General features: G+C 40.9%; 1 pseudogene; it reads left to right on the top strand.

Annotated features, from left to right (window-relative positions):
* Positions 7935-9177, top strand: Gm9164 (predicted gene 9164; annotated as a pseudogene).

Here is a 9425-nt window from a genome sequence, read left to right as displayed (position 1 = left end):
CTAATACCCAAAGAAGAGCTGGACACAACAGAAGATTTCATTAGCTTACACGCCCCTTAAGCTTATTCATTTTGCATACACTGTCATCCTTAGATTTCTTTTGGGACTTGTTCCCATTTTCCACTTTAAACAGTTTAAACAGAGACAGGAGATTGCAAGTCTGACTGCTTATTGACTGCAAATATATTGCATAGCAAAGATACTGAATACTGCCAGAATTATTTTAAGTATACCAGTGTTATCCTTTTTTGAATAGTTGTTACCAAGGGTCATCATACCCATGTGGCAGAATTATATTTTCCCTAATAAGAGTATGATGAGCCTGTTGTACTGGGGTCCTCAGCAGGCTGTGCCTATGTCAAAATACACACTTACTCAGGACTTTGCTCACTCAGGGCTTACTCTGCTCCCTACACCTCTACTTTTGTCTCTTTAATATTGAGGATGCAACTCTACACTTAGTCAGGGGCAGTTTGCTGCAATGTGTGACACAAGACTATAGAACCAAACCTTTCCTCCAGAATTTATGAACAATTGATTAGCGTGTACAGAGATTAATAACTGAAGCTTCATTCTCCAAATTATTTACATCCTAAGACTATAGCCTATTGAGATCTCCTATGACTCAAGCTTGTGTGAAGTTGACGTAAAAATAGGCAACATAGAGGTGAGGGAGCCATCTTTGGTCCCGGGTCCCTCAGAGACTAGTCTGCGCAGGTGAGAGTGCAGATTACAGAAGTGACACAGCTTCTGGGACAGGCAGAAGGGACACAGCTCCTGGGACAGACCCCGTTTCGGGCTCCAGACATCCGGGCACCTTCCACACCAGAGGAGAGCTGTCTGTCTGGGGGGCTCTGACCACCAGAGTAGGTGAGAAAGCCATCTTGTGTCCTGTGTCCTTCAGAGACCAGTCTGTGCAGGTGAGCACGCAGACTGAAGAGGCAACACATCTTCTGGGACAGACCCTGTTTCGGGCCTTCATCTTCAGCCAGGAGGCAGGTCTGAATGCCAGACCACTGAACACCTGGCCTGCAGAGAGTACTCTGACCACTGAGACTCAGGAGAAAGCTAGACTTCCAGGTCTGCTGAAAAGGCTAACAGAATCAAAGGAGGAACAAGCTCTAACCAGAGACAACTATAACAACTAACTCCAGAGATGGTGAAAGGCAAACATAAGAATCTTACTAACAGAAACCAAGACCACTCACCATCATGAGAACACAGCACTCCCACCTCAGCCAGTCCTGGATACCCTGACATACCCAAAAAGCAAGACTCGGATTTAAAATCATATCTCATGATGTTGGTAGAGGACATCAAGAAGGACTTTAATAACTCACTTAAAGAAATACAGGAGAACACTGTTAAACAGGTAGAAGTCCTTAAAGAAATACAGGAAAACACAACCAAACAGGTGATGGAATTGAACAAAACCATCCAAGACCTAAAAAGGGAAGTAGAAACAAATAAAGAAAACCAAAAATGAGACAATGCTGGAGATAGAAACCCTAGGAAAGAAATCTGGAATCATAGATGCGAGCATCAGCAACAGAATACAAGAGATGGAAGAGAGAATCTCAGGTGCAGAAGATTCCATAGAGAACATCGACACAACAATCAAAGAAATGAAAAAATGTAAAAGGATCCTAACTCAAAACATCCAGGAAATCCAGAACACAATGAGAAGACCAAACCTATGGATAATAGGAGTAGATGAGAATGAAGATTTTCAACTTAAAGGGTCAGCGAATATCTTCAACAAAATTATAGAAGAAAACTTCTCAAACCTAAAGAAAGAGATGCCCATGAACATACAAGAAGCCTACAGAACTCCAAATAGACTGGACCAGAAAAGAAATTCCTCCCAACACATAATAATCAGAACAACAAATTCACTAAATACAGATAGAATATTAAAAGCAGGAAGGGAAAAAGGTCAAGTAACATATAAAGGCAGGCCTATTAGAATTACACCAGACTTCTCACCAGAGACTCTGAAAGCTAGAATATCCTGAACAGATGTTATGCAGACCTTAAGAGAACACAAATGCCAGCAAAATTCTCAATTACCATAGATGGAGAAACTAAAGTATTCCATGAAAAAACCAAGTTCACACAATATCTTTCCACGAATCCAGCCCTTCAAAGGATAATAAAGGGAAAACACCAACACAAAGATGGAAACTACACCCTAGAAAAAGCAAGAAAGGGCTGGAGAGATGGCTCAGCGGGTAAGAACACTGATAGCTCTTCCAAAGGTCTTGAGTTCAAATCCCAGTAACCACATGGTGGCTCACAACCATCTGCAATGAGATCTGATGCCCTCTTTTGGTGTGTCTGAAGACAGATACAGTGTACTTATATATATTAATAAATAAATCTTAAAAAAATAGATTAAAAAAAAGAAATAAAGTAATCCTTGAACAAACCTAAGAGAATACAGCTGCAAGAACAGAATCCCAACTTTAAAAACAAAAATAACAGGAAGCAACAATTACTTTTCTTTAATTTCTCTTAACATCAATGGACTCAATTCCCCAATAAAAAGACATAGACTAAAAGACTGGCTACACAAACAGGACCCAAAATTTTGTTGCTTACAGGAAATCCACCTCAGGGAAAAGGACGACACTACCTCAGAGTGAAAGGCTGGAAAACAATTTTCCAAGCAAATGGTCTGAAAAAACAAGCTGGAGTAGTCATTCTAATATAGAATAAAATTAACTTCCAACCCAAAGTTATCAAAAAAAAAAAAAAAAAAAAACAAGGAGGGGCGATTCATGCTCATCAAAGGTAAAATCTACCAAGATGAACTCTCAATTCTGAATATCTATGTTCCAAATATAAGGGCAGCCACATTCATTAAAGAAACTTTAGTAAAGCTCAAAGCACACATTGCACCTCACACAATAATAGTGGGAGACTTCAACACCCAACTCTCACCAATGGACAGATCCTAGAAACAGAAACTAAACAGAGACACATGGACACTAAGAGAAGTTATGAAACAAATGGATTTAATTGATATCTACAGAACATTTTATCCTAAAACAAAAGGATATAACTTCTTCTCAGCGCCACATGGTACCTCCTCCAAAATTGACCATATAATTAATTGGTCACAAAACAGGCCTCCACAGATACAAAAATATTGAAATTATCCCATACATCCTATCTGATCACCACAGACTAAGGCTGATCTTCAATAACAACATAAATAATAGAAAGCCAACATTCATGTGGAAACTGACCAGCAACACTCTACTCAATGATTCCTTGGTCAAGGATGAAATAAAGAAAGAAATTAAAGACTTTTTAAAGTTTAATGAAAATGAAGCCACAACATACCCAAACTTATGGGACACAATGAAGGCAGCCCTAAGAGGAAAACTCACTGCCTTGACGGCTTCCAAAAAGAAACTAGAGAGAGCGTACACTAGCAGCCTGACAGCACACCTAGAAGCTCTAGAACTAAAGGAAGCAAATTCACCCATGAGGAGTACATTGCAAGAAATAATCAAACTCAGGGCTGAAATCAACCAAGTGGAAACAAAAAGAACTATTCAAAGAATCAACCAAACCAGGAGCTGGTTTTCTGAGAAAATCAGCAAGATAGATAAACCCTTAGCCAGACTAACTAGAGGGCACAGGGACAGTATCCTAATTAACAAAATCAAAAATGAAGAAGGAGACATAACAACAGAACCTGAGGAAATCCAAAACATCATCAGATCCTACTACAAAAGGCTATACTCAACAAAACTAGAAAACCTGGATGAAATGAACAACTTACTAGACAGATACCAGGTACCAAAGTTAAATCAGGGTCAGATTAATGATATAAACAGTCTCATTTCCCCTAAAGAAATAAAAGCAGTCATCAATAGTCTCCCAACCAAAAAAAGGCCAGGACCAGATGGGTTTAGTGCAGAATTCTATCAGACCTTCAAAGAAGACCTAATTCCAACTCTTCTCAAACTATTCCACAAAATAGAAACAGAAGGTATCCTACCCAATTCATTCTATGAAGCCACAATTACTCTGATACCTAAACCACACAAAGATCCAACAAAGAAAGAGAACTTCAGACCAATTTCCCTTATGAATATCAATGCAAAAATACTCAATAAAATCCTCACAAACCGAATCCAAGAACATATCAAAACCATCATCCATCATGACCAAGTAGGTTTCATCCCAGGGATGCAGGGATGGTTTAATATATGGAAATCTATCAACGTAATCCACTATATAAACAAACTTAAAGACAAAAACCACATGATCATCTCTTTAGATGCTGAGAAAGCATTTGACAAAATCCAACACCCATTCATGATAAAAGGCTTGGAAAGATCAGAAATTCAAGGCCCATACCTAAACATAATAAAAGCAATATATAGCAAACCAGTAGCCAACATCAAACTAAATGGAGAGAAACTTGAAGCAATCCCACTAAAATCAGGGACTGGACGATGCTGTCCACTTTCTTCCTACCTATTCAATATAGTAATTGAAGTTCTAGCCAGAGCAATCTGACAACATAAGGAGATCAAGGGGATACAAATTGGAAAGGAAGAAGTCAAAATATCACTATTTGCAGATGATAGTATATATAAGTGACCCCAAAAATTCCACCAGAGAACTCCTAAACCTGATAAACAGCTTCAGTGAAGTAGCTGGATATAAAATTAACTCAAACAAATCAATAACCTTTCTCTACACAAAGGATAAACAGGCTGAGAAAGAAATTAGGGAAGCAACACCCTTCACAATAGTCACAAATAATATAAAATACCTTGGAGTGACTCTAACTAAGCAAGTGAAAGATCTGTATGATAAGAACTTCAAGTCTCTGAAGAAAGAAATTGAAGAAGTTCTCAGAAGATGGAAAGATCGCCCATGCTCATGGATTGGCAGGATTAATATAGTAAAAATGGCTATCCTGCCGAAAGCAATCTACAGATTCAATGCAATCCCCATCAAAATTCCAACTCAATTCTTCACTGAGATAGAAAGGGCAATTTGCAAATTCATCTGGAAAAACAAAAAACCTAGGATAGCAAAAACTATTCTCAACAATAAAAGAACCTCTGGTGGAATCACCGTGCCTGACATTAAGCTGTACTACAGAGCAATTGTGATAAAAACTGCATGGTACTGGTATAGAGACAGACAAGTAGACCAATGGAGTAGAATTGAAGACCCAGAAATGAACCCATACACCTATGGTCACTTGATCTTCGACAAGGGAGCTAAAACCATCCAGTGGAAGAAAGACAGCATTTTCAACAAATGGTGCTGGCACAACTGGCAGTTATCATGTAGAAGAATGTGAATTGATCCATTCTTATCTCCTTGTACAAAGTTCAAGTCTAAGTAGATCAAAGACCTCCATATAAAACCAGAGATGCTGAAATCAGTAGAAGAGAAAGTGGAGAAAAGCCTCGAAGATATGGGCACAGGGGAAAAATTCCTAAACAGAACAGGAATGGCTGGTGCTGTAAGATCAAGAATTTACAAATGGGACCTCATAAAATTGCAAAGCTTCTGTGAGTCAAAAGACACTGTCAATAAGGCAAAAAGATTGGCAAAGCATTTTTACCAATCCTAAATCTGATAGGGGACTAATATCCAATATATGCAAAGAGCTCAAGAAGCTGGACTCCAGAAATTCAAATAACCCCATTAAAATTGGGGCTCAGAACTGAACAAAGAATTCTCAACTGAGGAATACTGAATGGCTGAGAAGCACCTGAAAAAATGTTCAACATCCTTAATCATCAGGGAAATGCAAATCAAAACAACCCTGAGATTCCACCTCACAATAGTCAGATGTCTAAGAACAAAAATTCAGGTGACAGCAGATGCTGGCAAGGATATGGAGAAAGAGGAACACTCCTCCATTGTTGGTGGGACTGCAAACTTGTACAACCACTCTAGAAGTCAGTCTGGAGTTTCCTCAGAAATTTGGACATAATACTACCAGAAGATCCAGTAATACCTCTCCTGGGCATATACCCAGAAGAATTTCCAACTCATTATAAGAACACATGCTCCACTATGTTAATAGCAGCCTTATTTATAATAGCCAGAGCTGGAAAGAACCCAGATGCCCCTCAACAGAAGAATGGTTAGAGAAAATGTGGTACATTTACACAATGGAATACTACTCAGCTATTAAAAACAATGAATTTATGAAATTCTTGGACAAATGGATGTATCTGGAGGATATCATCCTTTTGAGGTAATCCAATCACAAAAGAAGTCATTAGATATGCACTTACTGATAAGTGGATATTACCCTGGAAACATAGAACACCCAAGATACAATTTGCAAAACACAAGAAAAATCAAGAAGAGGGAAGACCAATGGGTGGATACTTCGTTCCTCCTTAGAATAGGGTACAAAATACCCATGAAAGGAGTTACAGAGACAAAATTTGGAGCTAAGATGAAATAATGAACTATCCAGAGACTACCCCACCCGGGGATCCATCCTTTAATCAGCCACCAAACCCAGACACTATTGTGTAAGCCAGAAAGATTTTGATGAAGGGACCCTGGTATAGCTGTCTCATATGAGGCTATGCCAGTGCCTGGCAAATACAGAAATGGATGCTCACAGTCATCTATAAGATGGAACACAGGGCCCCCAATTGAGAAGCTAGGGAAAGCACCCAAGGAGCTGAAGGGGTCTGCAACCCTATAGGTGGAACAACAATATAACCCCCCAGAGCTCGTGTTTCTAGCTGCATATGTAGCAAAAGATGGCCTAGTCGGCCATCACTGGGAAGAGAGGCCCCTTGGTATTGCAAACTTCATACGCCCCAGTACCAGGGAATGCCAGGGCCAAGGAGCAGGAATGGGTGGGTAGGGGAGCAGGGTGGAGGGAGGGTATAGGGAACTTTCAGGATAGCATTTGAAATTTGAAATTTATATAAAGAAAATATCTAATAAAAATAGAAATAAAAAAACTAGGCAACATAGAAGAACCTTCTGGTTAGTTCCTGTGGTGATTTGAATGTGACCACCATAGATTCAAATGTTTGAATACCTGGTTTCTAGTTAGTGTCAATGTTTGGGAAGGATTAGTAGGTGTGGCCTTGTTGGAGGAGGTGTATCACTGGAGGTGGGCTTTGAAGTTCTAAAAACCCATGCCATTCCCAGTTAGTGCTCTCTCTCTCTCTCTCTCTCTCTCTCTCTCTCTCTCTCTCTCTCTCTCTCTCTCTCTCTCTCTCTCTCTCTCTCATGCTTGTAGAGCCCAATTACTGCTCCAATGTTATTCCTTACTGATTCCTGCCATGACAGTCATGGACTAACCCTCAGGAACTGTGAGGCCCAATCAAATGCTTTCTTTCATAAGTTTCCTCTGGTCATGGTATTTTGTCATAGCAATTGAAAAGTAACTAAGTCGGTCCCATAGTTCATTTCTTGAATAGGACATTTAGGGTTTTTTTTTTCATTCCTTAGCAGTGGTCTTCAACCTTCCTAAGGCAGTTCCCTTTATTCCAGTTCCTCGTATTACAGGGCCACCCAACCATAAAATTATTTCATTGCTACTTCATAATTTCAATTTGTTACTGTTATGAATTGTAATGTAAATATATTTGGAGATAGAGGTTTGTCAAAGAGGTGGCAACCCACAGGTTGAGAACCACTGCTAAAATTCTGCCTGCCTTTAAATACCTGTTTCCTGTAGGCAGCAAATAGATTTTATTTATTGATCCAGTCAGGTAGGTTGTGTATTTGACTGTAAAACTGAGGCCATTAATGTTTTAAAGTCACTATTAAAAGTTACGTGTTGACTGTAGGCATTGTGTTGAAGTATGTCTCCCACATCCTTAGATACTCCAGTACTTTTATCATGAGGAAATATTGGGGCTCTCTGCTACTCCCTGTTCCATAGACAGCCGCATCTTCTTGTGCAGCGCCAGCCTCATCCCATAGACAAAATGGTGAAGGTCGGTGTGAACAGATTTAGTTGTATTGGGTGCCTGGTTACAAAGGGCTGCTGCCGTCTGCTCTCCACATAGCAAAGTGGAGATTGTTGCCACAACGACCCCTTCATTGACCTCAACTACATGTTCTACGTGTTCCAGTATGACTCCACCCATGGCAAGTTCAACAGCACAGTCAAGGCCGAGAATGGGAAGCTTGTCATTAACGGGAAGCCCATCACCATCTTCCAGGAGCGAGACCCCGCTAACATCAAATGATGCCGGTGCTGAGTATGTCGTGGAGTCTACTGGTGTCTTCACCACCATGGAGAAGGCCGGGGCCCACCTGAAGGATGGGACCAAAAGGGTCATCATCTTCTTCCCTTCTGCCGATGCCCCCCATGCTTATGATGGGTATGAACCATGAGAAATATGACAATTAATTCAAAATTGTCAGCAATGCATCCTGCACCACCAGCTGCTTAGCCCCCGGCCAAGGTCATCCATAACAACTTTGGCATGGTGGAAGGGCTTGTGACCATGGTCCATGCCATCACTGCCTCTCAGAAGACTGTGGATGACCACTCTGGAAAGCTGTAGCATGATGGCCATGGGGCTGCCCAGAACATCATCCCTGCATCCACTGGTGCTGCCAAGGCTGTGGGCAAGGCCATCCCAGAGCTGAACAGAAAGCTCACTGGCATGGCCTTCCGTGTTCCTACCCCGAATGTGTCCATTGTGGATCTGGCATGTCACCTGGAAAAACCTGCCAAGTATGACGATATCAAGAAGGTGGTGAAGTAGGCATCTGAGGGCCCACTGAAGGGCATCCTGGGCTACACTGAGGACCAGGTTGTCTCCTGCGACTTCAACAGCAACTCCCACTCTTCCACCTTTGATGCCGGGGCTGGCATTGCTCTCAATGACAACTTTGTGAAGTTCATTTCCTGGTATGACAATGAATATGGCCACAGCAACAGGGTCATGGACCTAATGGCCTACATGGCCTACATGGCCTCCAAGGAGTAAGAAACCCTGGACCACCCACCCCAGCAAGGACACTGAGAGCAAGAGAGAGGCCCTCAGTTACTGAGGAGTCCTTGTCCCAACTTGGCCCCCAACACTAAGCATTTCCCTCACAATTTCCATCCCAGACCCCCATAATGACAGGAGGGGCCTAGGGATCCCTTGAATACTCTCTTGAATACCATCAACAAAGTTCTCTGCACCCACAAAAAAAGAGACATACTGGATTTTTGTTAAACATCTTTTCTCTGTCTAATGAGATGATCACATGGTTCCCGACCTTGAGTCTATTTATGTGGTGGATTACATGTGCTGATTTACATATGCTGAACCACTCCTGCATCTCTAGGATGAAGCAGATACAGTCATGGTAGATAATCTCTTCGATATGTTCTTGAATTTGATTTGCTAGTATTTTGCTGAGAAATTTTGAATCTATATTCATCAGAGAAATTTTGACCT

The sequence above is a fragment of the Mus musculus genome, chromosome X (genome assembly GCF_000001635.26).
Source record: "Mus musculus strain C57BL/6J chromosome X, GRCm38.p6 C57BL/6J".
NCBI classification, from domain to species: Eukaryota; Metazoa; Chordata; class Mammalia; order Rodentia; family Muridae; genus Mus; species Mus musculus.
This window is presented reverse-complemented; position numbering and strand designations above follow the sequence as displayed.